General features: G+C 36.6%; 1 protein-coding gene across 1 annotated transcript in view; it reads right to left on the reverse strand.

Annotated features, from left to right (window-relative positions):
• The window catches only part of TTC29 (tetratricopeptide repeat domain 29), a 265,146-nt gene that overhangs the window by 192,221 nt on the left and 53,515 nt on the right, over positions 1–19,410 (reverse strand). The gene's annotated exons all lie outside the window — the stretch shown is intronic.

A 19,410-nucleotide genomic window follows, 5' to 3' on the forward strand; every position in this document is an offset into this window, starting at 1 on the left:
CACTGCTTTCCCAACAGAAAGCAGTTCTTCATTCTCGAGAATTCAGGTGTCTTGAGAAAGGATGCAACTGTTACAAATTTCAAATTTCAGTATCATGGAGCTTTAAACTACTTCTCAACGTTTCATTGGACTTTCCAAGTTATTTAATTTTAAAATTACAATGTAACTTAACTGTCCTTCTCAATTATATTTTATAATATAGTCCGAAATATATCTTCTCAAAGCCAAAACTCTAAATTAACTTTAAGTCATTTGATTCCTTGAGATGTGAGCAAGCACATTTCTGGAAGGGTAGTTTGTAGTTCCATGATACAGATTGTATTTTACTTGTGAATTGCCTTGTAGAAATGCAGACAAAATCCTGTAATGTAAATGCTCTTTTATGGTATTGGAGTTACCTAATTGGAATGAACTGGAAAAGCACTTACGTCTAGGCATTTCAACAATCGTAGTTAAGAGTGAGTACAGGCTCCAAACAGACAGCCTGAAGTCCTATACCGGTTTTACCATTTTTGCTGTTTAGCCTCAGGTTAATTACTACCCTCTCTGTGCCCGAATTTAATTCTTCTGCAAGTAAGATTATAGTGTAACTATTCAAGGTGTTATTGTGAGAAATGAATTAATACCTATTCAATATCTGATACAGAGTAGGTACTCAATAAACACAGCTGCGGTTACCAGTTGGCACAGTGATAATATTTTTAAAAACCCACAAGCCAATTGAATTAAAGCCACTATTTATTTTCCCTTTCTTTAAGTACAACATAGTCTTCCTGCAAAATATGTAGTTGAGTCCTTATGACAATATTATCACAACTGATTAAATTAACCTATGTAGGCCATATTAGGCTCAATACATTTCCTCAAATAAGATGCACTGCATATTACAGATTGGACATTCCAGGATACTGTAGCCACTGCCATCACTATTGCATATAATTTCCTATTTTTGCACTGAATTTGCTATCAAAATAAATATTAAAAATGCACAGATAAAGATGAATAGTATTTTAAAAGAAACACAACAGAGATGTATAATCAGCAAATAAGCTGTACAAAAATTCAGTAAAGACGTGGCCAGTCTGAGTCCCATGCAGAAGGAGGGCATATCAGCAAAGATATATAGAGAGAGGCGGATGTGTGCTGCTGAGCTGTTTATAAACTTGTATTATGAAATTTTCACATGATAAAAGACTACAAAGCCATAAATATGATATTACAGAAGAATATTTGATTACATGGATGGGTGCTTATGATAAGTGAAAATATTGAAAAACATCAGATAACATTTACAAAGCATTATCAGTGTTATATTGGTGATGAATTATTGGTTATATTGGTTTCTTTTCTGCTTTTTTTCCTGATTATTGGCATTTTCTAATGTTTCTATCATCAAAATGTGTTCAGTTTGTAAAGAGAAATATATAATGGAAACTATCTTAAAATTAATGCCCAGTCCTTTTTCATTTTGATGCAAATACTGAAGGTTGAAGTTTACTGTTCTATCTTTACATTTAACTGACAATTTTTCTCTTACCTCCCACAAAAGCAGGCATAGTTTTTCACCTCTCTCCTGCAGCACCTCTGCCAGAAACACCTTTCTCCAAATACCCATGACTCTCGTTTCTTTTTTAAAACTCGAATGGAGCGTTGACATATATGTGTGTTATGTTTCCTCTGTTAACTGTATTTCTGCCTGTAAAGTATAGCTCTGTATCCCTGGAAAGATGTATACAAGAGTTCTTTTTTTTTATCCAGCATCCATCTATAAAGTATGGATACATATTTCTTTTTGGCCATGTGAATAGGGACAAGTGGATACAGGGAACTGTGAGTAAACCAGATAGTTCCAGAAAAACTTGGGACCATAAGGAGACTAGGAAGGGCCTAACAGCATCTGTGGTCACACACAGTAACCATATGGAAAGAGGGTCCAAAAGTGTGTTATAAAATAACAGATTCACTAAGAATTCCATGAGGAGAGCCAGGAGATGAAGCTTCGGATAACCCAACTAATTACAATGAAATGCAAATGAGGCATAATGATGTAAATAGCATATGAGAACTGATAGCTGGGTCCAGATTTGATCCATATGGTGGAAGAAAGGGGAGGTAAGGGGAGGCGAGGGTGAAAGTGGGGAAAGGATATGTGGAGGAAATGGGGAGAGGGCTGAGGGGGGAAGGGGGGAGACAAAGTGGGGACCATGTCTCTGTATTCCAAACAAGCCAGACTTCCCTCTGTGTTAGTGATGTGATTAGGTTTCCTGCACAGGCTAAGCAGAAATGAAATGAGAGGTTCTCAGGACATTGGTTTCAATTGGCTACTACGGAAGGGGGCCTTGGAATGATTGAGAAACAGACTTTTCAGTTGAGTTTTATTTTTGCTTGAGCACTTGGGACTAGTATCAGTGTACTGCTTAGGCCATGATTAGCTGCCAAGGTTCAGCTCTTACAAGGATATATTTGAAGTCTGCCATGAGGAAGGAGCAGTCCAAGATACTTGGGTAAAAGGAACAGGGAGCTACTATTTCTTGAAGGTCTACTGGGTGCTAGTCAAAATGGAATGTTTTTTTCCCCAGACATTATCTTATTTAACCTTCCAAAACTGTGCAGTAAGTATGACTTTTCTTTTGCACCAAAGAGAAAACCGAGGCTCACAAACATTAAATGACTCAAATAGCTAAAAAGTGATGGTTAGGATTTAAACACAGGATCACCAAACGCCCACACAGCTTAGTTCTGCCACATTAGGTACAAGTCAGAAAACTTGGGTGGAGTAAGTTAGATTCTCTGGACATGAATATCTGAAGTTAAAAACAATGCTTGAGTTATGTGATTTCTAGTCTCTACAAGTTCTATAATTCTGTGACTCTACTCAGGCAATCACAAGATCCTCCAACATGAAAGAACAGATACTGGCCACCGATGTGCTCCTCATTGGTCTTCCTGAAGGAGTCTGATGTAAAAACAGCTCTGTAACCTGCATCTAAATTCTCTAACCTAAACCGTGAGGTGACATCATGGGGTGAAGGCACCTAAGATGTCCCATACTTAGTACTAACCTGTGGTCACAGGTTATTCATGGTTTCATGCCCCCTTGCTTAACCACTTTGCCACAGAGGAGGTCACTGGGGATTCTGATCAGCACAGTGCAGTTTTAAAAATTTATTTATTTTAAAATTTTTATTGGAGTCTAATTAATTTACAATGTTGTGTTAGTTTCAGGTGCACAGCAAAGTGATTCAGTTATACATATACATATATCCACTCTTTTTAGATTCTTTTCCCATACAGGTTATTAAAGAATATTGAGTAGAGTTTCCTGTGCTATACAGTAGGCCCTTGCTAGTTATCTATTTTATATATAGTGGTGATCAGCACTGTTTTAAACCAAGGTGACTACGTAGAAGAAGAAGAGTTTTCCAGCCCTTCTCAGATGTAGGGAATCGTTTCTAAAGTTATTTGGTGGCAAATAGGACTGTAAGTAAGCCAGCAAGGATTTGATCCAAATAATCAGAAGCACACAAATGACCAGGCTGCAATTTCTAAAGGCTGGTCAGAATTTGAAAGTACATATTATAATATGGTATAATATTTGATTTAAAAATATTAAAATATGTCTACACTATGAAGGGAGCATAGTAGTTTAAATAGGCAAGTATTTCCCTTTAAGCATGATTAACAATGATATCATTTCCATGCAATTTATATTTCTAACTGTGAACAGGATTTTAAAGATTTTCTTACTTTCTGAGTAAAGACTCATATTACTATTGACTAGGTATTTATTTATTTATTTATTTATTTTTATTTTATTATTATTATTATTTTTTTTGCGGTACACGGGCCTCTCACTGTTGTGGCCTCTCCTGTTGCAGAGCACAGGCTCCGGATGCACAGGCTCAGCAGCCATGGCTCATGGGCCCAGCCGCTCCATGGCATGTGGGATCTTCCCGGACCGGGGCACGAACACATGTCCCCTGCATAGGCAGGCAGACTCTCAACCACTGCACCAACAGGGAAGCCCTAGATATTTATTAAGACATAATGCACCCTGTTTTTATCTGAAATTTTTAAATTTAATATACCTGAGAGAAATGTTGTAAGTGGTCATCCATGTAGTGATCATTCTGACACATGTAAATACAAATGAAGATCATAAACCAGATTTTCAAATTTGGCTCACAGCAAACCTTTATAGCTTCTTCACAGTGTTCATGTGTTGTCTGCCCTTTGTTACCAAATAAATTTTAATATATCAGGACCAGACAAGATTCCCAGATCCCGCCATCAATCTTGGTGAAGGACAAGAGTCTAGATAATCGTCCTTCTCTGGAATTCACAGGTGTTAACATTATTTTTCATTGAGGAAGAGGGCAGAGAGAAGAAGAAGAATTACACCAAGCTATCACAAAAGTAAAAGTTTACCGAAAACAGAAAAGAGAAGGGCACATTCATAGATGTTAAAGGTCTCCTGAGGGGACATGAGCTTTATGTTGTTGTACCAGGAATTACTCAACAGTATGAGTAACAAACATCACAGGAGTAACTGTGACAAGAAAGGCATACTAACCGTTGTTCAGCTAAGTGCCTGGTTCTATGCTAAGAAAAAAATCCAGAGTGTCCACTAATATTTCAAGTGAATCAGGGAAGAAAATGGAGCCAAGATGTTTTGTGGGAGCGACTGGAGGTGACCTTCCTCCAATACCATCAGTAGTGGATTTAGCTCAAGAACACAAGATAGTATCAGAAAGCACATCATGGGAGACACACTATGAACAATTGTGTAAGACAAGAATCCAGGCATGGATAGAAGTAGCCTCAGTCTCAGGTGTTGTTTTTTTCTTTTGGTTTGCTTTTGTTTTTTTTTAAACAATTAGATAACATCTACATAAACAGCAACGTTGTATGCATTTATAGTTTTTCACCCAAAAGAAAGTGTACTCTTAAAATAAAACTACTACCAAGGAGCTTCACTTTACCTAAAGCCCACATAAACAAGAAACCTAGCCATTTATTTAAAAATACAAACAGGGCTTCCCTGGTGGCGCAGTGGTTGAGAGTCCGCCTGCCGATGCAGGGGACACGGGTTCGTGCCCCGGTCTGGGAAGATCCCACATGGCGCGGAGCGGCTGGGCCCGTGAGGCATGGCCGCTGAGCCTGTGTGTCCTGAACCTGTGCTCCGTAATGGGAGAGGCCACAACAGTGAGAGGCCCGCGTACCACAAAAAAAAAAAAAAAAAAAAAAATACAAACAAAACCCAAACAATGTTGTAAACTGCAAAATGTCTCGTAGGATGTTAAGATAAATACTACGCAGAGAAAATAAGATTTTATACATTTGGGTATTACCCAGGTTGTTGCTTACCCTTCTTCCCTGGTACAACATCTCTGAAAGTTTATAGATATTTGTTGTATCACAGCAGATGTCTAGAACAAATATTAAGCAAAGGAGAATGTATATGATCTCTCCCATTTTAGTTTTTTTTTTAAAGTAGGAAGATTGACTAGATATTAACACAAATGGGTTTAAATGTGAAGCTGCCATAAAAGCAGGAACATAAATGTAATTCTCCCAGCCGCTATTTTGATGCACATTTTTGATTCCATGAATATTTTATGAAATGGCCCAAGCTAAAGCCATATAACATTCCTGCATTACTGATGCTTGCGCCCGTAAGCTACGAACATTAGAGGCATGATTGAGTGCATTAAAATGAACTCGTTCAGCAGTGCATTGATTACTTGAAGGGGGAGGGAAAAGAAAAAAAAAAAAAAGAAAGAAGTTGCTCCACTTAAGAAAACAGCAAACAAATCTAAAGTTTGCAATATAATAAAGGCATAACCAAGTTTGAAATAAAATTTCCTAAATAGAGTGTGACTCTGTCTAGACCTGACATTAATTAGGCAAGGTGTTAATTATGTCCAAAAATGGCTCTGGTATCGTTCAGGTAATTTCAAATGTCACAGTCTCTAAGATGCACAGGCGGGCCTGCTTTAGCTCCATGCATCAGCAATTCTGAAAATAGCTAATTATTTCCTTTTCTATCAACTTGCACACTTGCCAGTAAAAATAACGCTACAGGAAAAATTGCATGAAAATAATTTGACAGGTCCATAAGGCCTATTTCTTCAGCAGCCCTGGTATAAGTCATAAGCATATTTAGTTGTAAATGGTGCACATTTGTTGAAGAATTTAGGGAAATATTCCACTTTGGTTTAAAACAACAACCTAAAGGAACAATAAAGCTTTTTGTATATTATATTACATTTTAATCTGGAGCTCCTGGACATCTTCGGCGGTTAAGTTACTATTCTGTGCAACGTAGACATAAAATCTGCTGGAAGCAAATTGAACAGTAGCAAAAAGAGAAATATGTTATTGCCTTTTTTAAAAAAACAAAAGACATTGCTTTCCATTTCAGTTTAACTGCATGAGCAATTTATATTATCTTTAGGTTGTAACATTCAATTATGATCATTATAACGGCACAAGACACGCTGAAATATTAAGGGCTCGTCATACTTCCCAATGGAAACTATCACTTTCAAGGGTTTATCTCTCATCAGGGGAGATTTGCTCTGTACTATAACCCACTGCACACCATTGCAAAATGGAATGCTGGAAAACAAAGATTTGGTTTCTGTAACTCAATGGATTCCCTAATAAACTGGGAAGAAAATGTGCCCATACTTTTGAGTAGCTGCTTTGGGATACTTAGAAGAAATTTAAAGTGTTATTTAAAAAATGGAATCCTTTATCATTTTGAGCAAAGATTTCAGATAGACATTACAGGAATGTTATCATGTCCCTGTTAAAGAGTACAGGTCACTAAACCAGACAATGAAAAGGATCCCAGGAAGACAGGAAGACAGGTGTGGGTGAAACTCACCAAAGGCTTTATCACTGATGTTGGCAATACTGGTGAGTTAATTTTTAAATTCCAGAAAATTTGTCTGGACATTTCAAATATTCTGGAGGAACTGTTATTAATTGTTGTTGTTTGTGATTTTAGATTATTGAATTGTGGTCAGGCATAGACACGGTGCCCAAACTTGTCACAATAAACTTGTCACACTAAACCTCAGATGGTAGTTTCCATCCAAGTGTTATAATTTCTAAGGATTAAGCATTGGGCAGTTTTGCTTTTAAATGCTCACAATAGGAAGTATTGAAATCACTCAAATAATTTTAAAAAATGTAAACCACTTGTATAATGAATAAACAATAGGAAATTAATACTAGCCATTAAAAAGCTTATAAACATTCCACCTCATCTCAAAATACTAAGTAAAAAGTGTCGACAAGTGTAAAAGTCTGAGGAGAAATAAAGTCAATATTGACATTAGATCAGCTAATGAATTATATTGCTCTGGACTTAATCAATAATGTAATTCTTGCTTGAATTATAGATTGCTCATGATTTTAAATAAACCACATTCTGATTGTGTGTACTATATGTTTATATGAGCAAAGAGAAAGGTGTAGAGCATATTTGCCGAAGTATCAGTATTGATTCTCTTATGGGAGATGGTGGAGAGTGGGGATATTAACTTTTCCCCTTTACTTTGTCGCTCTGATTGACAACATGCATGTGCTAATTTTGGATATTACAAAAACCTAATTAACTGAAAGTAATCTATTTAGGTGAGTATGAAGGGAGAAAAATAATGTTAGTGGAGCCCTTACCACCATGTGCCTAGCATGAATAGTAACTGATATATATGTGTGTGTGTGTATATATATATACATATATAAGTATCTACATCTTATTTTAAATTTTTATGTATTTTTTATTGAGGTATAGTTGATTTACAATATTATATTAGTTTCAGTTGTACAACTGAGTGATTCCAAATTGTTATAGATTTAATGTTATAAAATATTGGCTATATTCCCTGTGTTGTGCAATATATCCTTGTAGCTTATTTATTTTGTACATTGTAGTTTGTACCTCGTAACTCCCTACCCTTCTCTTGCCCCTCTCCCCTTCCCTCTCTCCACTGGTAACCACTAGTTTGTTCTCTGTAGGTGTGAGTCCATTTCTATTTTGTTATTGTTATTTGTTAATTTTTTTAGATTCCACATATACGTGATAATAGTATCTACATTTTAGGGATGGAGAAAATGAGCCTCAGGGGTTCTTTTGCCTAAATTTCACATACCAAGCAGGTGGCAGAGCTGATGCCCAAAGCTCATGATGGCTTTATCTGATCAAGGTGAGCCCTCTTTGGAAACTGTCCAAGGAGGACAGTTTGACTTAAAAGTAAAGGCCAAGGTTTAAACATGAGCACCATGATATCATTGGACCCCTTGCACCCTTTCTTTAAAGGCTCTGAAACAAGGACAGCAATGCCAACCTCAGGGTATGGCTGTAACAGGCACTAAAAGAACTGCATCAGCACCCTGCAAAGTGCCTGGTGCTTTGTGGACGTTCAGTAAGTTTTCATGTCATTTTATCTACTTTTTTTCAGGTTTGCCATTTGGAGCCATATCTGGATGAGCCTGTTGTGTGGAATGCTTCAATGTCAAAATGTTATGCAACAGTGTCACTTATTCAAATGGAAAGCCTTTTAAGACACCAGTTGGAAACAGCACACTTCATCCAACTTGCACCCAGCACCCCTCTCACTCTTGGTGAGTGGTACCTCCTAGGAGCAGTGTCTCTTCTCAGAGAGTCAGAGGAGATACTGCGTCCAGAAGGGTGAATCAGTGGGGCAGGAACTGCAGGCTCAGTGCAGCGATTCAAGACCTCCTTGCAAAGCTTTGAAAAAGAGAAAGCCGCTACAGAGCAGGCACCTCTGAATGAGGCTTCCTCTGCGTGCTACTCCTTAAGCAGTAAATAATTAAAACACCCTGAAAAAGACAGGTAAAATACAAGCCACAATGTCAGTAACACAGACATGAAAGAGAAGGGGAAAAAAATGAATTAAAAAAAAGGCAATGAAATAATTCATTTGAAGCTCTAATAAAGTTTCATTTGCAGTCTTGTTTAAAGATATATCAGACTTTAGGGATGTAACCTAATTACATTTTTATTCTAAGTTCCATTCAAAGATCTTGGACTTTGATTCTTTAACACAGATCAAACATGGAATAATTTTCTTGTGGCTATCAATACTTAAAAAGGATCTCTTCATTAAATACTATAAGGTCTTAGGAACGTGTACACATAGTAGATGGAGAATAAACTGACATGCCCTTAAAAGTGACAGTTAATTTATGTAGAAATAGCGATGCTAATTCACTTAACTTCTGAAAAAAAAAACTTTTTAACTTTTTTTTAACTTTAAAAGTGAACTTATGATGTTCACTTTTATTCAAATATAGAGTGACTCAGTTTCTAATACTGATCAAATCAGATGCCCCTTAGAAAACATATACTAGTGCCCACTTTCTAAATCCATTTTTGGAATTTACCTGGAAAATGAAATCCTGGAAGTAGCAAGTCTTACAATCTTGGAGAGATTAAAGGGGAGATACTTCAACAGGCCTGCAGTCAACCCAAGAGCCTTAGTGATGGGTGGGTGTGTGAGAGTAATCAATGCTCATACTTAGACACTTTCTGGATTGGCTTTACTTCATACTGTTACTAGGAAACCTCAATGGAACAACACCTTTGCTCTTCCAGAGAATCTTTTTGGAAAAGTTTCCTTCAAAGGGAAACTTGAAGATGCTAAATTAGAAACAGTTTAAAAGTGGGGGAAAACAAACAAACAGGACTTATTTTTTTAACTATGAAGAGGAAAAAAATGTTCCCAATGAACAAGCAGAGTTGTACTAGAGGTCTGAACAGGTAGGGCAAGTCCAGTAGGACTTAAAGAGGCCAGCAGGAAAGCCGGCAAGAGTTCTGGTCATGATTCAGTGGCAACCATTGGGAGGTTTCGTTAGAGTTGGTTTTTGTTTGTTTTTCCTGCTTTGAAATATCCACAGTGTCCACCAGTGAATCTATTTTCAAGGATAAACATTGAATATGATGTCCTTTGTTGATTCAATGCTGTTTTCTCTTACAGTGTTCTGTATGTAATGGAAGCTTCATTGTTACAAATTTTAAAATATGATAGCAATTTAAATAGAAAATAAGAGTTGTTTAAAACCAAAAATAACCATATCATGCTTGTCAAAATCTATTAATAGCAAATAACAAAGACGTCATTTTCTCACCACTGTTTGGTATATGAATAAACTACTAGGTTTAGAAAAACAAAAGAAAAATTTTAGTCTTCACTATATTTAGGATGACCAATTCCTCCAGGTTTGCCAGGACATTTTTTGTTCCTACCCCAAAAGTGTGGAGTCCTGGGAACCCCCTGATTCTCGGGCAAATGGGATGATCAGTCTCCGAAACACTGACCCAAAATACAAAGAATTTTGAAAATATAATTGAGTAAAACACAAAAGTGATATTTAGCAAAAGCATAATGCAGTATGTGTTTTACTTGTTTTATGGGCAAAAATATTACATCAGCATGAATGAAATACTACATGGAAAAATCTTAAAAATTACTAACAATGACATAATCAGTCAATGAAAATGTTTTTATTTTGGTCAAGCATCATTCTACTCCCTATCCATGCATAATTTTTACACAGTTATAAAGAGATTACTATAATTAGCTTGTTTATCTAAATTATTTTATTAGAACTATTACTTTCCATATTAAATATTTCCATAACTGCATTATAAAAGGCTGCACAATATTTTTTTTGCGGGGGGTTGTATACTTTAATCATCTGTCTAGTGCTTTTATATTTAGAATATTTCTCCACTATAAATAATGTTTCAATGAACCCCTTCATGTATTTTTCTATATTTAATTTTTTTTTAATTTCTACAAGTGAAATTAATAGATAAAGATGTATGGAAAATTTTGTAGTTCTTATGCATTGCCATATTACTGTCCAAAACCATTTAAATGATTCATATTATCACCAGCAATACACATAAGTATTATTTTAATGAACCGTGATTGCTTTGTTTTCACATTTTACAAATATTTCACAATTATTCAAACTGATTTTTAGAGCAGTTAGTTATTCTCCTGTATGTTCATTACATATCATATTTCCTTTTTGGCAAATGATCTGTTTGTATCCCTTTTCTACTCATTACAGTGGTCTTAACATTTTCCTTACCAACTGATGTATTCATTACATAGACTACACCTACTAATTTCTTTGTAATATATGCTGCATATAAAGTTATTTTTTCTCCTTTCTCTGACCCCCTACTCCATATCTGAATACTGTTTCTTCTGTTGAAATGTCTGGAAGTCATCCTTTCCATCGATTCAGCCAGCAGACTGGCTCACTCCTTACCAGTCTTAATGCTTCTTTAATTTTCTCCTGCTTTTAGTTCCCCCAGTTCTAGGTTACCCCACCACAATTACTGGACAACCTAATTCATACATGGATTCCATCAAATGACAAAAAGCTTTGTTATAAAGCCACCCAAGCCTTCCGGTCCCCACTCACTCAGTTTGCTAGTCATTTTCTTTTCCACTTTGCTCTCCATATTTGGAAGGCCCTCTATACAGTATTAGCCTTTATGGATTTAGTTTTCTTAGAGAAACATCCTTTATATGCATAATCTGGATAGGCTAAAATGGCAGCGGAGATTAAGTCATGAGGGGGTCATGTCACTGGTAGTCCCTGATGGAATGGGCTTCTCACTGAGCACTACAGGGCATCTGGAGGGGTAGGGCTGGGGAAGGACCATGGAGGCAAATGGTTGGGCAAGTTGGCAAATGACAGAGGACACAGAAAAGGAGATACATTTTTTTAGTCATAATTTTGTGAGGGCCAGATTTTTTTTCAGAAGCCTTTTCTTGTGACAATCTAAGTAAAAATAAATGAAGGAAAAATAAACCCAGAAGGTCAACTTTGTGAGGTGTCCGCTGAGCAAACCTTTGTCTAGGGAGGTGTTGTTGGGGAGTGGGAAAGACACTGAACCAAAGATCTGAGGACACAGGGTCCCGTCTTGGCTCTGACAGGCTTTAGTTGTCATTTAACCTCTCAGAATCCTATCTTCTGCAAATCTGAAATGGGAATAATATCTCCTACCTCATTCATGAGAAAAAGCATGACATCTGTATCATCTATGTCTACTAATACACCTTTCTATATGTGACTGCCATTATGTACATTACAGATACGTCTGATTTGTTCTATGTCTGCCTAAATGTTAGTTAAATCAGTTTGCAGAGCCTTGCACATATAGAGATGTTTGTGTGTATTTGTTTTGAGTATGACACAGAGAGGGAAGAGGGAACTGATATGAACATAGAACTCTGAATCCAAGTCTTGTGCCTGCTACTAACAAAATACGTGGCCATGGCAAAATTGTTTCATTATTCTGTTTCAGCTTCTTCATCTAGTAAATTAGAGTCTGGAATAGATGACTTTTAAGACCTAATATGGCTCTAACATTCATTCATCTAAAAGAATTAAACAACATAATTTCCCAACCCAGTTTTCAACAATTGAGAACAATTTTACAATCTACTAAATCCATATCTACCTGTTAATCCATAGAAAAGGTTTTTCCTGACCCTTAGGGCCACCCTTATAGAATCCCTTCCTGAACATCAACTGCAGGAATCATGAACACATATAAAATTAATCCCTCAGAGAATAATTCTCTTCTATTTCCCACCCAAGCTACTACCCTTCAAAGGGTTTCCTCTTTTGTATGCAGTAGCCCAGCATCCAAGTGGTACAACAAGGATAAGCATAAAAAGCCTGCAAGCCCTCGAGACCAAGAGAATACATACCTACTAAGCACCTACTGCACAAACAAAAGTGATCCTACCACTTTGAAAGGCAGCAGGAAGTTATTCATGGAAGCAAGACCTCCCGTCTCCAGATAGGCTTAATGTTCTGAAGGAAAAGTAAAGAAGTTGACAGTTTTTAAGGACTGATCTTTCAGGAGACATTTAAGTGACCACAAAAATCAGAGCTGGAAGTGAACTCAGAGCAAAGAGCATCTGCTCCTACTGCCTCATTTTACAGACGAGGAGAGCAAGATCCACAGTGATTAAGTAACTTATCCAGATACACATAGTTACTTAGCAAATGGCAGTGTCCAAAGAGAGTCTAAGTTTATTGCCCAATCTAACAGTTTTTTCTCTGCTAGATTTCATCTCTAATCTGATGCTCAAATGTTGTTAGGTTAACTGTGCAGACCAAGATAGTCATCCAACGTCAATCAACCATCACTAATTTAACCTCTGTTATGAATTTGCAGGCTTCCAACTTATGTCTTTATAAAAGCTATTGTCCCATATTTCTAATATCCCTGTAGATTTGGGCTTCCCTTGCTATCAGAAAAACCATCAATAATTAACATTTACCCCCACTTTTCTACATGATAATAATATCATTGGATCTCTAATAGTTCTTTAATCATCACCATTTTTTTTCTTACCAACTGTAAAAACCTTCTGTCCTTTTCAATACTTTTTAATTCAATGAAATCTTTAAAATTAGCTAGTTCCCTCCACCCCTATTAAAAAATAACACATGCACAAGATAATCAATTCTAATAGTGCAAAATGGCATATAACGCAAAATACCTCCTGCCATTCCACACCATCGGTGCCCTTCTCTGGGGTCGCCTCAGTTGAGATTTTGTGTATTTGATGGGTTTTAAATCTTCTCAACAGTGCTTACATCTCTATTAATTTTTAATAAAATGAAAGAGAAAATAAAACACCATACTAAAAACTGATATATCCTTTGCATTTCTTTTAGTTATTAAGGCTGTTTTTCTAAGAAACTGGTAAACATTATTCCATGACAAAATAGAAATTACCATGAAATATCCATCAATTTTGATGTGGCATCTTTGATGATATTAAAATCTTTAATGATATTATTGTATTTTAATCTTTTTTTGGAGAACTGAATACTGTGATGATAAACTTCATTTCAAATGCTAAAGAATAAAAGTATCCACCAAATGAAGTGATATTTATAATAGAATATAGAATAAGGTAAAAAGCCAAAACTTTGGAAGAGATTGTTTACATCAGATATTAAGAAGTTTTTAAAAATTGCCTTATATTATTTTAGATAGTATTCTCACAATAAATGTTCTATCTGTCAGAATTTAAAATGAAAGAACATTACATTTTTCACATGTCAAATCATATCACTCCACCATTATTATATTCCTTTATTTTTTCCTAAAATAACATCTTTTTTTTTTTTAGTTAAGAAAAGTCACTAAAAAAAAAAAAAAAGAAAAGTCACTGACACTACATTGAATATTGTACTCGTTTCCGGAGGCTGCCATAACAGTACCACAAACTGGGTGGCTTAAACTGAAGGCTGGAAGTCCAAAATCAAGTTGTGGATTTGCAGGGCTGGTTCCTCCTCAGGACTGTGGGGGGAGAATCTGTTCAGTGTCTCCCTCCTAGCTTTTGGTAGCAGGTGTTTCTTGGTTTGTAGATGGTGTTCTCTCTATATCTTCACATTATCTTCTCTCTGTACATGTCTCTCTTTGTTCCCAAATTTCCCCTTTTTGTAAGGATACCAGTCATATTGGATTAGGGCCACCCTAATAACTTCATCTTAACTTGATTGTCTGCAAAGATCCTATTTCCAAATAAGGTCACATTCATGGGTAGTGGAGGTTAAGGTTAAGAATTCAACATCTTTTGGGGGTTCCACAATGCAACTTGTGACAAATAGGATTGAAAATTTTTCTCTCAAATGAGAAAGCAGAAAGTACCAGCATCCCATGCAATACTTGTCCTGTCTTGGCTGTGTAGTTGCTAAAACCATTCAGCACCAACACTGGGGAAGGAAAGCCAAGCAGTGCAGCACATGTGACTCTATGACAAGAGACTGCAGGCTGGGTGTGAAAAGGCTTACCCCACCAAACACAGAGACAACTAGAATCACAGACACAGTTATGAGTAAGGTGTGTGTGGGAACCCAAGCCAGTGGCAAATCTGAGCTCAAAGCAGAGAGGAGACAGGGTGGTTTGGAGGGCTCCTTTACCTTCTGAAGGACCCAATGGAAGAGGCATCAAATGAAGGATGGGGTCTCATGGTCTGGCAGATGATGGATTTGAAAATATGTAGTGTACACAGAGAGATAAAGAAGGGAAGGTGGGAGGGAAGAAAGCCAGATGGATGGTGGTGATGATGAAAAGGGTCTCAGAAGTGTATTAGTCAAACTTTGGGATGGATGGATCGAGCAGAGCTAGAAACTACTCTGAACCATGTTGAGGCCCAGTTCTGTGTCATGATCAATTGTAAAAGGCACTGCCAATAATTTTTATAACAAAAAGCAACCAAACTTGTGGAATGGTTTGCTTTTTTTACATATAATGATGATCTGTTATTATCCATTTTTAGAAAGTCCTCTTTATTTGAATTCCAATGTGCTTTCTAGGTGGGAGAGAGAGGCTGTAGAACTTCAGGGAGCACATGACCCTCAGCCTATTTCCTTTTGACCACGGCCCATAATCTGTGGTGGCGTTACTACTTCTGCTTTGGGGGCAGGATGCGTGTGTTGGGATTTCAGCAGTCTCATAAGAATGCTCTCTAAGTCAATATTAACAATCATATTTGCTTCCCTGAGAAACTAGGTTGAGAATGGCAACCATCCTGCACAGAATCACTGCCCCAAGGCTGGGGCAGCTGGAAGATAAAAATAAAAAAGATATAAAAGCTCATGAACAATAGGTGGTGAGCAGGGGTACAGGGATTTTTCTTCTTTTGAGCAGATATACTGACATGGTTTGAGGCCACCAAATGTTTCTACAGGCAGAACACGAGAGTCTGTGTGCCCATGGTGGGGATCTACAGGTAACATATCTCTCTAAAGCTGTTCTTCAGCAATGGAAGCCTGTTCTGGGAATGTCCACAGATATCTAGATGTTTCTAGTTGTATGAATTACCTGAGATGATAGTTCAAGTGGGACTGAGTGGCAGAGATACTTGCAGGGTAGGTTATCTTGGGGATAGCAGATCAGACACCCCTGAGTTCTCAGATAAGGCATCTACAGAATCTGTTAAATCAGCTAAATGTTTCCATTTGACAAGCGTCTGAATTGTCTGTGAGCAGTTTTCAATGTTGACGATCACAACTGCTATGCCTGCGCCTTTGACATCTTTGCTCTAATGGTTGGTTCTTCTACACTGAGTTACTGAGTTAGCCTGGCAGGAGCTTCCAGGAGACTTCAGTGAGAGGAATTAAGAGTTCAGAACTGAGTCAGACAGCTCAAGTTTGGATCCCAATTCCAAGACCCATGATCAGGGACTGAGTCTCTGCTCCAGATGGAAACACTTCAAGACTGGATCAGCCAAGGGACCCACTATTTCCTCCTGGATTAAATAATGATAATCATGGGATCTTGAAATAGTCTAGGACCCTGGATAGCAGGCAAAACACTATTGTATACTTGTGATGGAGTCATTCTATATCAGTGAGCTTAAAAAGTTGTCTACTTTTATTTTTTGGATTATAAATATGTTGCTCATCTATTATATTCAAACAATACAGAAATGTGTTACAAAAATGCATATATTTTTCTATATTAAAAATAAAAATGGAATTTTTGGAAGACTAAGTTATATTAGTAAATTGAGAGATCTGTAAAGTGTCTAAAACCGTTAAAATGGAAGTTTTTGGAAAAGCACAAAGACATTATATATCACATCCCAAAGGGAATCTTTAGTGTAAAATTTTCGAAGAAATAGCAAAAAAACACTCAGAGGACTCGTGAAATCCCTCATTCAAAATAAGGGCATATAAGTGTTGGAGATTGTATCAGTCAAAGTTAGATTAGGCTACACTGTCATAGTAAATAGACCCTGAAATCCCAGAGGCTTAGACAAAGTAGTTTTCTTGCTCACATGAAGTCCACTGAGGGTGGGTGACTCTCTAGAGTCACCCAGTGCTCATTCAGGGAACTGGCTGCTTCCATCTCATGGTTTCACCATCTCAACACAATTCCTCCATGGTCACCATGGCAAAAACAGAGATAGTAGGGAGGACTCATATCTGCTTCTCCAAGTTTCAGCCTGGAAGTGACTGCTCATAGACCATTGTCTAGAATTAGCACTTTTATAGTGGTTGACACATAGCACTCAATAAGTGGTAGTTCTTATCATTATAGTCAATGGAAAACAGCATTTTGACTAGCTGGATAAGAGTTTATCATGTGTAACTACCACCATTGATTATTACCCTAATGTAGGACATTTGTATTGTTTCCATTTATTTTTATTATTACCAATAATACATGTATAAAGATATAATATGTCTTCACATAAATTTTTGTCTTCATATCTGATTTTTTCCTAGATATGTAATCCTAAATTGTTTGCTAGAAATGTCAGGCTAATTGATCCTATCACCAACAATGTGAAAAACCTGCTTAAATTTTTAAAATTTCACAGCATTAAATGCTCTCTTCAATAAGTAAATAGAAAACATTTATCCCTGCACATTTAAACATTTAAACATTCTGTACCTATCCTAACAGCCGACTCTCTCAGATTACTGTAATTATCAGAGTATCGACTTGCCTCTTCCACTAAGATGTAAGCCTCTGAATCAAGGGGCCATAAATATCTTTTTCAGCCATATACTTCCAGCATTTATCCCAGTATCTTGCACATAGTAGAAGTACAATAAATGCTTGTTAGAAAATTACAGGGGAAAAGTAGCATATCTTTAGTGCTTTAATTTGTGCTTTTTATTATTAATGTTGGCTTTTATTTTAATGTTTATTACTCAGTTTAATTTCTTCTACTGGTGTGTTAGTGTTTTTTCTTACCAATTTGTAAATGTCCTTTATATAATAATGATAATAACCTGTTATATGTTTCCAATAATTCCCAATTTTAGTTTATCTTTAATTATATGACGTCTTTAATAAATAATTTTTTCTTTAAGTACATGTCAACTCTCTCAGTGTTTGTTTCTGATAGTGGGGATGCTGTACCGCTGGCCTCGTGTTTCCATGAGGGGACCTCCTCTCTCCTTCCCTCTTCACTTCTCACCACAGAGGAGGCAAAACAATGTATCTGACTGGTGAAATCTTGAACTTTCATTCTCTCTGGACTCTGTTCTCAAGCTCCATGCTGAAGTTCACAGGCACAGTCTTAGAACCTGTAGAAGAGTCTGAACATGACCAGTCTTTCAGTAACTAGGTGGTTACGATGAATTCTGCGAGATAATAGAGTTTGATTTGAACAGATATAAGCCCTGTTCCCTAACTAGCCTTAGCTATTACGATCTGTCTGATTCCCATGTTTCTTCTGAATTGGTTCTGAACTTGGAGCAGTGAGAAGATTATAATTACCTCTCTTATAAAGCCCATCATTTTTCTTTGTGCTTTGTTCCATTGCTTTCACGTTTCAAAGGTCTTTCTCATCTAAGACTGAAATAAATATTTGCCTCGAGTTTCTACTTTTTTCATAGTTTATTTTTAAATGTTTCTCATAAAATGTAATTTTAAAATAAGATACAGAAGTAATTAACATTACCATAAAATGTTTGGAAAATCATAAAGAGAAAAATTTAAATCACACTTAGTTTTTATACTTTGTATATTCTACTTCCAAAATTATTGACATTTTTTGTAGAATTGACATTTAATCAGTTCCAGTGTATACTGTCAGTTCTTTGATATTAGGACTTCCCTCTTCTTAAAATTTTTAATTTTGATTTAGCTCTTGTTGGGCTGTAGGTAGAATATGGCATACATGGAAACTACATTCACAGTGTACTTTCTGAAGTACATAAGTAAGAATACCTTCCCATTGCTTCTTATGGGACAGGACTTACTTCTGTAGCATACTATCAGTTCTCAAGTTTATAGCATTCCACTCTCTTTACCCTACCCCCAAAGCCCCTGGACTCTACTTTTTATTTTTTTGGCACTTATTGTTGCAAAGGAGAAAAAAATGAGTCTTATCTAATTTTTGTTCCAATGAAGGCAATCTGTGCTTTTTCTCTGGATGCAGGTGGGAGTCTGTCTTAATCTGAGTCATTCAAAAAATTCCCAAGAATTATCTAGCAATGGATTTTTCGTTATAGTTTTGACTGGAGCATAAGGAGCCATTTCAATCTGAATATTCATATCTTTTTAGGGTCAAGAAAGCTTTCTTAAAATGTCTTTGGTTATGACTTTCATTTTGGTTATCATCTACTCTACCTCAGAAACTTCCATATTGATAATGTCATTGTTTTCACTTCTTAGTCTTTCACTTGCATTTCGGGAAAATGTTTTGAGCTTGTCCTCAACACCACTGATTCAATATTCCATTGGGCCAGTCCTGCCCTTTTTCTGCTCTGTATTTTAATTCTACCAACACTTTTCTTAGAAAGCCTTCTTTATTTCATCTGGGGCTCACTGTCATCTCATTTGGTTCTATCCTTAAGCCTTTC

This window comes from Mesoplodon densirostris, chromosome 1 (genome assembly GCF_025265405.1).
Source record: "Mesoplodon densirostris isolate mMesDen1 chromosome 1, mMesDen1 primary haplotype, whole genome shotgun sequence".
Taxonomy (NCBI): domain Eukaryota; kingdom Metazoa; phylum Chordata; class Mammalia; order Artiodactyla; family Ziphiidae; genus Mesoplodon; species Mesoplodon densirostris.